This window comes from Pelophylax lessonae, assembly GCF_965119305.1.
Source record: "Pelophylax lessonae genome assembly, chromosome: 3".
Classification (NCBI taxonomy): Eukaryota; Metazoa; Chordata; class Amphibia; order Anura; family Ranidae; genus Pelophylax; species Pelophylax lessonae.
The window spans coordinates 539,085,246-539,100,539 of NC_138770.1; positions in this window are offsets into that span (position 1 = coordinate 539,085,246).

The window sequence follows — 15,294 nt, forward strand, 5'->3', positions numbered from 1 at the left end:
CCAATGTTTCTGGATGATTTGTTCTAATTGTTTATACTGCCTATTAAAACCTGTCATAAAAGCCACTCCATGTTTGCTGTTAGTTTCTTTTTGTTTCTTTTCCAGCATGTTATTCCTGTTATATCTTAAGACTTCTTCTTTCATTTTTTTCCAGTGCCTTTCTACTGTACCCTTTCTCATCAAACCTTTTGATAATTATATTGGCTTGATACTCATAGTCATCATCACTGTCACAATTTCTCCTTATGCGTATGAGTTGACTCTTGGGTACTCCATTCAGCCATCTTGGATGGTGGCAACTATGTGTCGGGATGTAGCCATTCTGATCCACATCCTTCAAAAATGTCTTAGTATGGAGTTTATCATTCTGTTTAAAAATAACCAAATCTGCTCAGTATATCTTGCTGTAACAGAAGGGATAACAGGATTTGTGATTAGTAATTTCACAGCCAGAGAGAAATAGCGATGCGAGGGGAAAGGAGGGGCGGGGAGGAGATGACCCACACACACAGACTCCCGAGCTGACAGGCAGGGAGGGAGAGATGGGGAGAGACTGTAGGATGATGGAGGCACATACACTGACCACTGTATCACGGATCAGCAGCCGTGATTACCATGATCAGCACACTAAAGGGGACACAGTGATAGCCAGGATCAACTAGGTATTTTACAGCATAGAGAGGGACAAATGACACTGCACAAGCACTATGCTGTATATCCTGCTTTAAAGGAACACAGGCATTTTTTTTTTTCATTTTTTTATTGTTACAACTTCTTCAAAGCAGGACTGTGCTTTCAAATGAAAAAAATGACTGCAGGCAGATTTTGTCCTGCAGAAAAGACACACTGGGGTTAATTTACTTTAATTGGACAGTGTAAAATCTGGTGCAGCCCTGCATAGAAACCAATTAGCCTCCAGGTTTGTTTGTTAAAGCCTTATTGAAGAAGAGGAAGTTAGAAGCTGATTGGCTGCTATGCACAGCTGCACCGGATTTTCCACTCTCAAGTTTTCAAAAATCAACCCCACCATATCTCTTCTGGAAAATTGCCTGTTTGCAATCTTTTAAGGATGTAGACTGACCTGTGCATGTACAGCTCACTATACAGTGCCTTGCGAAAGTATTCGGCCCCCTTGAACTTTGCGAACTTTTGCCACATTTCAGGCTTCAAACATAAAGATATTAAACTGTAATTTTTTGTGAAGAATCAACAACAAGTGGGACACAATCATGAAGTGGAACGAAATTTATTGGATATTTCAAACTTTGTTAACAAATAAAAAACTGAAAAATTGGGCGTGCAAAATTATTCAGCCCCTTTACTTTCAGTGCAGCAAACTCTCTCCAGAAGTTCAGTGAGGATCTCTGAATGATCCAATGTTGACCTAAATGACTAATGATGATAAATAGAATCCACCTGTGTGTAATCAAGTCTTCGTATAAATGCACCTGCACTTTGATAGTCTCAGAGGTCCATTTAAAGCGCAGAGAGCATCATGAAGAACAAGGAACACACCAGGCAGGTCCGAGATACTGTTGTGGAGAAGTTTAAAGCCGGATTTGGATACAAAAAGATTTCCCAAGCTTTAAACATCCCAAGGAGCACTGTGCAAGTGATAATATTGAAATGGAAGGAGTATCAGACCACTGCAAATATACGAAGACCTGGCCGTCCCTCTAAACTTTCAGCTCATACAAGGAGAAGACTGACCAGAGATGCAGCCAAGAGGCCCATGATCACTCTGGATGAACTGCAGAGATCTACAGCTGAGGTGGGAGACTCTGTCCATAGGACAAAAATCAGTCGTATACTGCACAAATCTGGCCTTTATGGAAGAGTGGCAAGAAGAAAGCCATTTCCTAAAGATATCCATAAAACGTGTCGTTTAAAGTTTGCCACAAGCCACCTGGGAGACACACCATACATGTGGAAGAAGGTGCTCTGGTCAGATGAAACCAAAATCAAACTTTTTGGCAACAATGCAAAGCGTTATGTTTGGCGTAAAAGCAACACAGCTCATCACCCTAAACACACCATCCCCACTGTCAAACATGGTGGTGGCAGCATCATGGTTTGGGCCGGCTTTTCTTCAGCAGGGACAGGGAAGATGGTTAAAATTGATGGGAAGATGGATGGGGCCAAATACAGGACCATTCTGGAAGAAAACCTGATGGAGTCTGCAAAAGACCTGAGACTGGGATGGAGATTTGTCTTCCAACAAGACAATGATCCAAAACATAAAGCAAAATCTACAATGAAATGGTTCACAAATAAACATATCCAGGTGTTAGAATGGTCAAGTCAAAGTCCAGACCTGAATCCAATCGAGAATCTGTGGAAAGAACTGAAAACTGCTGTTCACAAACGCTCTCTATCCAACCTCACTGAGCTCGAGCTGTTTTGCAAGGAGGAATGGACAAAACTTTCAGTCTCTCGATGTGCAAAACTGATAGAGACATACCCCAAGCGACTTACAGCTGTAATCGCAGCAAAAGGTGGCGCTACAAAGCGCCCAATTTTTCAGTTTTTTATTTGTTAAAAAAGTTTGAAATATCCAATAAATTTCGTTCCACTTCATGATTGTGTCCCACTTGTTGTTGATTCTTCACAAAAAATTACAGTTTTATATCTTTATGTTTGAAGCCTGAAATGTGGCAAAAGGTCGCAAAGTTCAAGGGGGCCGAATACTTTTGCAAAGCACTGTACATACACAGCATACCTGGTTTCAGGAATGAATGAATAAGCTCCGGAGAACATGTTAGACGTTAGATTATCCTGACCTGGCAATTCAAGAAGGCCAAAGATCCCAAGCCCAGAAGCAGACCAGATGAAATTGCTAGTACCAGTGAAGGAGTGAGGGATGTGACTATATTTCTACTTTAAGACTGTTTCACACCTACGCATTGTGCTAATGCGTGGTGCCGATACACATGGAAACCCATGGCAGTTTGTACATCGAGGCATCACTCATTTGGAATGGCACCCCAAAGTACAAGTACAGAAGGTGCTGAAGACCCATATTACTGCATCTCACCACACTACATGTACCTTGTGCTGTGGTGCACCTTTATTTTTTCGGAACAAAGACCAGTTTTTTTTTATTACTCTGCATTGGCAGCCCATTCTAAATATGTGTATTAATGCAAAGTGCATACAGTAACACATCACAAGGGATTGCCATGGATAATGATATTTTTAGCACAGTTAGCCATTAAACACTCAAACTTCACCCTCCCATTCTTATACTTACCTGTCTACACTCCTGCAATATATTTGCTTTGCAACCTATTAGAAGTCACACGCCTCTTCAATGAAAATGTCCTGGATGGGTTAATCTTCATTGCCATGGAAAAGTGGTCCAGGAGACTTCCTGTGGCTGTGTGGCTATGTAGAACCCTGCAGGCTGTGCAGCAAATCTCCCAGGGGGAGTGAGGACAGAAAACATGTGATATGGGGGGGGGGGAGGGGGTTGCTGTGGGGTTGGGAAGGGGGGTATTTAAAAGATAAGTGTAATAAATGACTACATAGAGATTGATTACTTAGCAATAATAATTTTCTCTAGTGAATAAACTGAAGCTTTAATCACTTCAAGCATCCAAGCGAGGGGGGTTGCTGTGGGGCAGGGAAGGGGGGTATTTAAAAGATAAGTGTAATAAATGACTACATAGAGATTGATTACTTAGCAATAATAATTTTCTCTAGTGAATAAACTGAAGCATTAATTACTTCAAGCATCCAAGCATAAACAAGCAAAAATCTTTTTTTTTTTTTTTCATTTACCTAGCACATGACTGGGCATTCAGCTTCAGTTGGTTGGAAAACTAAGTGAACAATCACTTTGAAATGTGAACAGCTAGTTTCCTAAGTGAGTAGTTTCCCCTCCTTTAGTAAATCAACCTATTGAGTCCTTTCATAAGCTGTCAAATATTTCTATATATAAATACATTTTCAACACTGGAAAGCCAAGGCACTGTGAATGTTTCATGATCTAAAGCATCAGTCTCCAAATGTGGCCCTTTTCTTGCTTTTATCCTGCCCTTGGGGCACTATTTCATCCACTAATACCAACAATGGGGCACAATTCCCTCCACTGACACCAATGAACGGCCACAATTTCTCCCAATGACACCAACAATGGGTCCCAATGACACCAGTAATGGGGCACCATTCTTTCCAATGGCACCAATGATGGGGCGCCATTCCTCCCACAGACTTTTCTACTCCCATTGGCCAGTCCAGCTCCTAAAGTCTGAAGGACAGCAAACTGGTCCTTTATTTAGAAATCTTGGAGAACCCTGGTCTAAAGGAATCCTGACAAAGTACAATTGGGTTCACTGTGAATTTCATTATATCATAATCACCCTGAAAATAAAGGGGCAAATTTATAAAGTAGTAAACCTGATATTCAACAAACATTCAATGTGAGTGAATCTTCCAGGTGTTTGTATTTTAACTGCTGCCAGATCCACTATAGCGGTTCATGCACACGGTAAAAAAAAAATATTCTAGGCATGAAAATTAGTTAAAACTGCAAAATAGTATAAATATTCTGAAAACAAAGACCCTAGAGAATAAAATAGTCAAAGCTGCAATTTTTTTTATGTCACAAATGCAACAAAGTTAGTTTTAATGCACACAAATTTTTTTTTGGTAACATAAAAACAATGATATTGCGCCAAGTAAACTGATACCCAACAAGTCAAGCCTTAATATTGCATGTGCCCATGAAATGGCAACAAACTTTGGTACCTAAAATTTTCCATACTGTAGGCGAAGCTTTACAAGCTAACCAATATTGAATTAACTTTAAATAATGGACCTAGAATTATTGTTTTTACTCTACCTTGTGCAACAATAAATAACATATGTTTTTGGCAAAAGATGTTTTTGCATGTGGGCACGCCCGATGTATGTATTTATGTACATATGTGTGTGTTCATAGGGGGGAGAGGGCTCAGTTTTTTTTGGGGTGTTACGCGTTTCGGTGTCACTTCAAATTTTAATTTTAATTTTTTGTATTTACATTTATTTTTTTCACTTAACCTATAGCTATCACATAGGGGATAAGTAGCCCCCTATGTGACAGCATTTTACTGGTATAGGTCCTCTTTAATGAGACATCAGAGTCTATCAGATTCCTAATGTCTCCCCAGCATTCTATGGAAGCTAATGAAGCATAGATCACATTGTTGGAAAGTGAGAGCATGGCGGCGATCTGCGATTTTTTGCGGGACTGTGACATTACGGCGGACAGATCGGACCCCTAACTGACATTTTTGACACTTTTGGGGGGACCAGTGACATTACTACAGTAATCAGTGCTATAAATATGCACTGTTACTGTAATAATGACACTGGCAGGGAAGGGGTTAACACTGTTGGAGATCAAGGGGTTAAATGTATGCCTCATGCTAACTGACGTGTGGGGGGGGGGGGGTCTGTGACACAGACAGAGATTGCAGGTCCTGTGATCTCTTCCTGTCTGTCACAGAGAAGATCCGCCTGCTTTGTTTACACAGGCGGGCGGATCTTTTCACACTTTCCCTGACGATCGGGGAAGAGAGACGGAAGAGATCGCCGCCTCTCCTCCTCCGGCCCCACGTTTAGACACAGCGGGAGCACTGCCAAGACCACTAGGAATCCAGCGACGTAGGTCTACGTCACTGGACCCAGGGGAGCCAACCTGCCGCAGTAATATTACTGTGAGCGGTCGGCAAGTGGTTAAAAAACAAAACAAAACAAAAAAGTTAAAAAAATTACAAGCACTTTAAGTTGATCATGTTTATAAATGTATCTATAAAACAGACTTTCCATTTTCAAAGTCATGACAAGGAACGTAAAGCTATGACTGGAACCCGATCATGATGGGTTTAGGAGCACTAGCCGGGCAGTCAAGTGTTTCTGGATATAGTTTGAAATATTGACAGTTATGGCTTTGGTGCTCATGATCTTTTCTTGAGTGATCACACCAAAGCTGATGGGCAGCCATATATCTCAGTTATCTGGAGACACACTGAGCTTTCAAAGAATATTTCTGAGGATCCAGAAAGTCGAACAGATAATGCTTTTTACTTACACTGTTCAAGGTTAAATATTTATTTTCTATTTAAATGACTTTCTTGTATGGTCTTTTAAATGCAACTTTCAATAGAAGTCTATGATACTTTCCGGTTTAAATGATATTCTTCATAGCCTTGGATAACACTGATAAATTGATACAGCAGTGAGCTCATGGTCTTTCCGATCATTTCTTATTTCAGTGAGTTTTATGGTTATTCCTGTTCTGTGTACTGAAGTGTAGAGCCAGTAATAACTTATCCAGACACACAGTCATAATACTTTTTTTGTTATTGAACATCTATAAAGTCTTGCTCTGCAGCTAATGGGAAACCGGACAAATGAATAAATTCTAATTGGTCACTGGTGAAATTGAGGGGGTGTTTGTAAAGAACACGAGAAGTAAAATGTTTGTTCTTTTCTATTTTTTAATAAGGTTTGAGAAAAACAAGGGATCTGATATGATGCATTCAGTTTTCCGAAATAGAAAATGATTGTATAAAAGGACCAATAAATACTTAATAAAAGCTGCCATATGCAAACTACGAATAACACCTTTTTCACTTACCATTAAAGTGTATGTAAACTCCAACAACAAACTAATCTTATGCTTGTTTTTTTTTTCCTTTTAATAAAAAAAATGTAAAAAAAAAAGAAAAAGAAAATTATTTTGCGCTTGGAACACACTATACATAAAACAGTTAAAGGCAGCCAAAGATAAGGTAAGATTACACACTCTAAGTAAAATATAATAAAACAAGGTAGCGCCAATATGATGAATGTTAGAATGATAAAAAGTCCATAATCCAATACTGAATGAGACTAAAAGTCCATAAAGAATTGAAGAAAGTGCATCCAACACCAGTGAAGGGAGGTATACAAGATGTAATAGGTCACCTCGTGGGTATTCCAAAACTGCTTACCAGATACTCATGACCCTCAGATTATATTGCGGTCATAATAGGCATTTGTGGCAAGTATGATGTAAAACAGGTTATGGAACGGGTGACTCCCAGCTTATCATTGAAGATAATATACCTCAGGATGGAAAAGACCACAATAATGAAGCACGTCCCAGAGTAATGATGTTTATTAAAGAAACACACTTACATTGATCCTTAAAAAGTCGGCATGTAAACAAAGAAAGATAAAAACCGCGGTACAGGTGTGCTTGTCATCCGACGTAAGGTCCCATCTTATGCGTTTCATCATCAAATTGACGTCATATTGGTGCTACCTTCTTTTATTATAATAATGTTAAACTTACCTGCTCTGTGCAGTGGTTTTGCACAGAGCAGCCCTGTCCTCTTCTTTTTGGGTCCCTCGCCAATGCTCCTCCCCCTCAAGCAATGCCCCCAAAGAAAGCTGCTTACGGCTGCATACTGGCTCCCGAGCCGCTGCTCTATGCACCCAAAAGACACAGAGCCGTGGCTGGATGCCGCCCCCCCCATTCTCTTCTCATTGGCTTACTGGCTGTGATTGACAGCAGTGGAAGCCAATGGGCTCCCGCTGCTGTCTCAGCCAATGAGGGGGGAGCCTAAGCTATCTTGAACATCGCTGAATCGGAGTGGGCTCAGGTAAGCATTGGGGGGCTGATGGGGCCACTGCACACAGAAGGTTTTTTACCTTCATGCATAGAATTAATGAAGGTAAAAAACCTTCAGCCTTCAGAACCACTTTAATTTAGCATTGGAAGCATTTTGTTACATCTGTTTGATAAGTGCAAAAAAAAAAACCCTGCTGATCCTGCCAGAATTAGAGTGAGCTTTAACTTTCTGTGCATATATATGTGACCTACGAATCATCTCCTATCTATATTATGGAGTTGAAGAAAGGGGAAAGTGTTCTGTAGGCCTGAAAAAATACTGAAGAATGAAAACAAATGCAGCTACCACATGTAAGAACTAGTGAGCTGTAATGAATAACATCCCCTTCCCGCCCAGGCCAACTTTCAGCTTTCAGTACTGTTGCACTTTGAAGGAAAGTTGCGCGGTCATGCAACACTGTGCCCAAATTACATTTTTAGCATTTTTTTCTCACAAATAGAGCTTTCTTTTGGTGGTATTTGAAACAAATCAACAAACAAGTCAACAAATCAAAAAAGAGCGAGAATTAATTAAAAAAACTTTTTCTTCATTTCTGTTATAAAATGTTGTAAATAAGTAATTTTTCTCCTTCACTGATGTGCACTGATGTGCACTGATAGGCGGCACTAATATGAAGCACTTATGGGCACTGACAGGTGGCACTGGTAAGCAGCACTGATGGACACTGGTAAGCAGCACTGATGGACACTGATAGGTGACACTGATGGGCACTATAAGGTGATACTGATAGGTGGCAATGATGGGCACTGATAGGTGCCACTGATGAGCACTGATAGATGGCACTGATAGGCAGCACTGATTAGGAGGCACTGACAGGCATTAGTGATGAGCACTGATTGGCATCCCTGATGGGCACTGATTGGCATCCCTGATGGGCACTGATTGGCATCCCTGATGGGCACTTGTGGGCACTGGTGGGCATCACTGGTGGGAATCACAGGTGGGCACTGCTAATGGGGCTGATTATCAGTGTAGACCCCCCTGTCAGGAGAGCTGCTTATCGGCTCTCCTGTACTCGTGCCCTGTCAGTGCAAATGCAGGAATGCCAATAATTGGCACTTCCTAGTAATGCTGTGATTAAACACAGCCTATCACATGGTAAAGGGCCTACATCATAGGCGCTTTACTGTGATCGGAGATGCGGTGTGTCAGAGCAAGACACCACACTACCGATCGCTTCGCTGCGTGCCCCCAGGGGCCCGCACAAGAGGCTTGTCCTGCTGGACATCATATGTCGTCCAGTCAGGATAATGGAACCCCTCTCCCAGCCATCATTCTGCTATAGGCATGGGCGGGATGTGGTTAATTGGCAATTACTTATTTGTGTGCCTAAATCATTTTTATGGACATACACATATTTTATTTCATGAACTGTTTTTCTTCATTAAAATCTAGCTCTGTTTTACTTTATTGTAGACTAAAAAATGCCCAAAAATGTTTTGAAAAATTGTTTTTTTTAGTTAATGTATTTTTAATGCTGCAGTGCCATGCATACAAAACTGCTGGCATTGCAGATGCCACTGCAGCCTGAAGATGGCAGTTTGAAGGCTTATAAATATATGTAAAAAGCAGTGCTACATCACTACTTTCCAATTTTGCTTATACATATACACCAGTTATTTAGGGAAAAGTATGGGCAAAGCTTTTTTGGCCATACTTCTGTTGGGGATCACAGGAATGCAGTTCATTATGCACTCCTGTGACCTGTTTTCAGCTGACAGCAGGCTAAAGCCCAATGCTGGCTGAAGTCACTCGGCCAGTCCAGGCTGGGGAAAGACCCCAACTTTACAGTTGGGATCCACCCAGATGCCTGAACCTGCAGCTGGTTCAACTTCCCAGCAGTGCCACTGTGAGACCGAGCCAGCTGCACCCTCTCCAGCCCAGCACTCCAGTGAGCGCTGGAAGGCAGAGAAGAGAGTTGGTGACAGTCATAGCTCTCTGCTCAGAGTGGAGGAGAGAACTGAGCAATTAGTGGTGTTTGATCACTCAGTTCTTAGTGCAAAGGCAGCTGGAGACAGATGCAGCATCTGATGGATCCTGCATCCACCTAGGTGAGTATAAGGTTTACACTGGAACTTCTCTTTTAATAACACCATACAATATTGAAGTATGATAATAAAAGCATATAACATAAAAAAAAAAAAATTGTACTAAAAATGAAAAAATGTCTCTGTGACTTTAAAAATCACTCCACTCTATACTGTGCGTTCAACAATCTATTTGTGCGTCTTTGTTATTCTACTCTACACTGTGCAAAACACTCTGGGTTTTTTTTTCACTCTTCACCACTACTTATGCTCAAACACCAGATATGCTCTCACCTTCTTTTTTTTTTTTTTTTAACCTATATGTTCCAACAGGTCAAAATTTGCTTGTTTCCCCCTTAAGGGATTGGTCAACCTCCAAATACAGAGGTTGCCTGCAAACTTTGAGCTAGTTAAAGGTAAAGAGAAACATAAAATGTCAATGGTGCTTAATGGCTTTAAAAACATTTATTAAAACCAATTTCACACAATTTCACACATACAGTATATCCACTCACATGTATAAGTCCACTTTAACTTTGTGCACCAAAGATGTCAAGCGCCTTTAAAATGTTTTTGTCAGGGTTACCAGCAATCCGTATACAAACACCTCTAAAAATCCACTCCCTAGTTCATTTCTATTCGATGACATCACCCAGACTCCGCCCAACATGTTTCATCAACAGCCACATGACTTCCTCAGGAGGATCGCCATCTGGAGTTGGATGTTTTTATTTTTTTATCTGTGTCCAATGAAGGGGGGGGGGGTCCCATTACTACCTGTCTCTAAAACATAAGAGGTAGAGAGGGGAAATCCCTTCTTAAACAATTTGTCACCAGAAGGGATGTCTTCATTGTTTAACACTGAAAAATGTCCCCTTTATTTCTATTCTAGTGACTACTAAAGATTTGGGTTTTCACATCACTTCCACAATGGCCACTACAACAATTAAAGGGGGTAATTTTTCCCAGAGAATAAGATAGTGGCTTTAACTAAACTGTAGTTATACAATACTTTAGCAGTGCCTGCCCTGTCTACTTCTTGACCTCACACTTGGTTCCTTGGTCGCTGTATGTAGCAGTAACAGAGCCCTGTAATTATTTCAATTTTTAAATACTTTAAAATATTTTAGGAATCAGAACTTAATAGGGTTTGTTTTTTTACCTTTTGCTAGCCTTCAGATGTCAGAAAAAAAAGTGAAGTTTCATTTCCTCTCTTTTATAGTGAGTACAAACAGTAGGATAAATGTAATTTGCAATTCAAATTTGTTTGCAGTTTATGTTCAGTACAGCTGGAGGTACCAGTTGGGAACCGGCAAATAGTGTATTGTTTTTTATATGTCATCTTTAGTTCCTAGCTGTCATGTATAGTCCTATGGACCGTTAATCCTTTGGATTAGTGTGTGGCAATGTTGCTGCTGAGTGAAACATTGTCATACTCCATTTCCATGCTGGTGGTTAGTGCCTGAAATCCTACATTGTAAAGTTTACCTAACTTTTAGGCTACTTATTTTGAAGACTCACCTGCAACAACACTAAAGGAAGCTAGTCCGAGATTATCAGATTTTAGTATTGCCAGGTTGGTTCAAGGTGAACTTTGGCCATATATAAATTACACAAATTACTATTTATATATTGGAAGAATATTTAAAAATATGTTTTTTGTATTTTATTTTATGCGTTCTAATTGTGGTCTCTTAATGGGCATGATCTAAAATTATAAACAATATACAGACTAGAGACTATCTGCTGGAGCTCAAAGATAAAGGCTTGTTTACAAACTCAATACTGGGCACCAGTGGCTGCTGGTGCTCCATGGGCTGGGGGGGGCGTCAGACGGACCGCACCATACTACCCCCCCCAGGCCACACCAGGCGATGGACCATAGCACCACCCCCCATTCCCCCCCCCCCTCGCTGGCTCACTCACCTAGACTGGATATGTGGAAGGAGGGCAGGCAGCAGCAGCACATGGCGGAGGCGGCTTCAGCTTAGGCTTCTTCCCCCTGTCTTCTGCGTTTCCTCCCTCCTCCTCCATGGCCAATGGCATGGCGTCTCCTTTCGGCCAATCATGATTGGCCAGGAGGAGGACCCCTGTGACAATAGAGAATATTTATTTGCTATTGTCACACAACTGAGTGCTCTGCGCCCCAAGCCCACCCTTTTTTTTAGCCTATTAGAGCCTCTGGCTCTAATCACAAAAAAAAGAAAAAAAGCCCCATTGAACTCCATGCATCCGGCGCCCCGCATGAAGATTAGGCGGCCGGACGCATGGATAGGGGGGGCAGCGCCCACTGCTGGGCACCTCCCCCCCCTTCCTGCCCAGACCAATTTTAAGCTTTCAGTGTTGTTGCACTTTGATTGACAATTGCGCGGTCATGCAAAACTGTATCCAAATTAATTTGTAATATTTTTCTTTATACAAATAGAGCTTTCTTTTAAAGGTATTTAAAAAAAAAAAAAAGACCAAAAGTTTTGAAAACAAAAAAAGTTTTTCTTAGTTTCTGTCAGAAAATTTTGTAAATAAGTAATTATTCTTCTTCATTGGATGTGCACTGATCAGGCTGCACTGATAGGCTGCAATGATCCACACTGATGAGGCGGCCTCAGTGGGCACTGATGAGGCGTCACTGATGGGCAATAATGAGGTGGCATTGAAGGGCACTGATGGGGCGGCACTGATGAGAAGACACTAAAATGCAGCACTTATAGGCACTGATAGGTGGCACTGATATGCAGCACTGACGCACACTGATAGGTGGCACTGTTGGGCTACTTAAAGGTGGCACTGTTAGGCACTAATAGGTGGCACTGATGGGCACTGATAGGTGGCATTGATGGGCAGCACTGATATGTGGCACTGGAGTGCGGCACTGATTGGCATCACTGATGGGCACAGACTGGTGTCTCTGATGGGCACAGACTGGTATCTCTTATGGGCATAGAGTGGCATCATTGATGGGCACTGTTAGAGCTGCATTGTATTCGGGGCACTGCAGACTCACTATCGTTGCTAAACTATGCTGACGTCAAATGAAGTTGTCCTGGACAAGAGTTGCCCTGTTCTGCGGTCATTTGTCTATACGGCGGGAGGCGGTTAAAGGGTATATACACTTTCATGGGAAAAAATAGCAAATAAAAATATATATAATATAGCGTATACCATTGAGACACAAGTCATATTATATTTGAATGTTATTAAAAATTACCTTTCCTTTTCAATCTGCAGCCGCTGTAATTTTCTGAAAATGCAATGCAATATGGATACCTGGAGGTGTTCTGTACACAGAATGTATACTGACCACACCCCAGAAACATAATTTCCTGCTTGTGGGATTAGCTTACCAATTTTCCCAGAAGTCTACACTAAGATAAAAGTCAGATTTCAGACATTCCCTGCAACAAAAATTTCATTTTTGGTAAGATACTCCCAATGGTAAAAACCGTCCAAAAGGATGCAGACCCTACCATTTTCCTTGTAAGAGCCCTGATTTTGCAGCAGCTGGTTGATAATTATGAAACCACTCCCAATAGACTCACTTAGCACAGGGGCACAGAGAAACACACAGGGGTTTCTTTAAAATACCAAAAGGTAGGAATCTGCAACAAAGGTTGTTATAATCCTTGCAATGTACATAGATCACCCAGAGGGGAACGTTTTCTTCTTAACAAAAGTGGAGATACGCTTTAAGCTCCAGGTCTTTTTAAATGACAGCTTACACAAGCTTTCCTTACCACATGTGACAGCTCTCAGACCTGAAATGTTACTGGTAGAGTTGAGCGGACACCTGGATGTCCGTGTTCGGCAGGTTCGGCCGAACTTTAAAAAAAAGTCCGGGTCCGTGTCCCGGACTTTTGCCGAACTTTTCCCGGACACCGAACCCCATTGAAGTCAATGGGGACCCGAACTTTCAGGCACTAAAATGGCTCTAAAACACCAATGGAAAGGGCTAGAGTGCTGCAAATGGCAGAAAAACGTAGTTAAGAGCATGGCAAGTGCTCTGCAAACAAATGTGGATAGGGAAATAACTTAAAACAACAAAAAAAAAACAGAAAAATAAAAAAATGTTCTTCATCTCTGAAGGACGAGGCCCATATGGAGTAGGAGGGAGGTTGAGGTGGTGGTGGATGTGGTGGTGTCATAGGCGTGTGCACAGGGTGTGCCGGGTGTACCTGGGCACACCCTAATCACCTAGGGCACATAGCATTATCGCTCTGTTTGGCAGTGAGGAGATGGGAAAGATCTCCCTCAGACCTGCTCTGCTCCATTTCTCTTTGCCAGCAGGGAGAGTAATGTATCGGGGCCATGTACATGTAGGCAAACACATGCATGTGTATTTAAACTTTGGGGTGCACACCCTAATGCAATAGGCTGCGCACACCTATGGGCGGTGTAGGGGGAAGCGGCGGTGGAGGAGGACCAGGGCCGGATTAAGAGCATCATGGGCTTGGTGCTGAGGATTTTGAAGGGCCTTAAGGGCCGTGCCTTGGCATGCACCCAGAGGAGGAAGGGTGCAGCCATGCATGCCTAATTCAACATGGGATGCTGTCTCTGAAGCCCATAAACACATCCATGCATCGGCAACTGTCCCTCCTTGTCCGGCCTTCGTGCTGTGTGGGGAGGTTCTGAGGGAGCTGCCTGGGGAAGCGAGCATAGAAGCCAGACTTCTGTGTTTACAAGTGACAGAAGAGCGGTAACAGTGAATATGGCCAACCCGGGGCCTATATAAAGGTAGGAGCCTGGAGCTGCAGCTCCAATAGCCCCTACGTTAATCTGGCCCTGAGGAGGACGAGGTAGCCAACACTGCTTCTTTTCACAAATTTTAAATGAGGGCACACCCCAAAAGAGTGAGAAAGAGCAAACATAGAACAATGGCTGGGTAAGGTCAGTATCCATCGCTATTCTGCACAAGGTACGGAAAAGTCCCGTGGGATCCATGCCTGGTTCATTTTAATGAACGTGAGCTTGTCCACATTGTCTCTGGACAGGCGGCTGCGCTTGTCTGTGATAACGCCCCCAGCCGTGCTAAATACCCGTTCAGATAATACACTGGCTGCAGGGCACGCCAGCACCTCCAAGGCATAAAGGGCAAGCTCAGGCAATGCGCCCAACTTGGAGACCCAGAAGTTGAAGGGGGCAGACCCCTCATTCAGTACGTCTAGGCGTGTGCACACATACTGCTCCACCATGTTGGTAAAATGCTGCCTCCTGCTAAGACGTTCCATCTGAGCTGCTGGTGCTGCTGTTTGTTGTGGCGTGCTGACAAAGCTTTTCCACATTTCGGCCATGCTAACCCTGCCATCTGAGGTGCTGGCGGTGCCCTGGTTGCGTTGGCGACCTCTTCCTCCTCCTCCTCCTCCTCCTCCTCTGCCTTGTGCTTCCACTGTGGCCCCGCTGTCAGATGGGAATGCCAGCAGCATCGCGTCTACCAGCGTGCGCTTGTACTCGCGCATCTTGCGATCGCGCTCCAGTGAGTGAATTAAGGATGGTACGTTGTCCTTGTAACGGGGATCCAGCAGCGTGGCCACCCAGTAATCAGCACAAGTTAGAATGTGGGCAACTCGGCCGTCGTTGTGGAGACACTGCAGCATGTAATCGCTCATGTG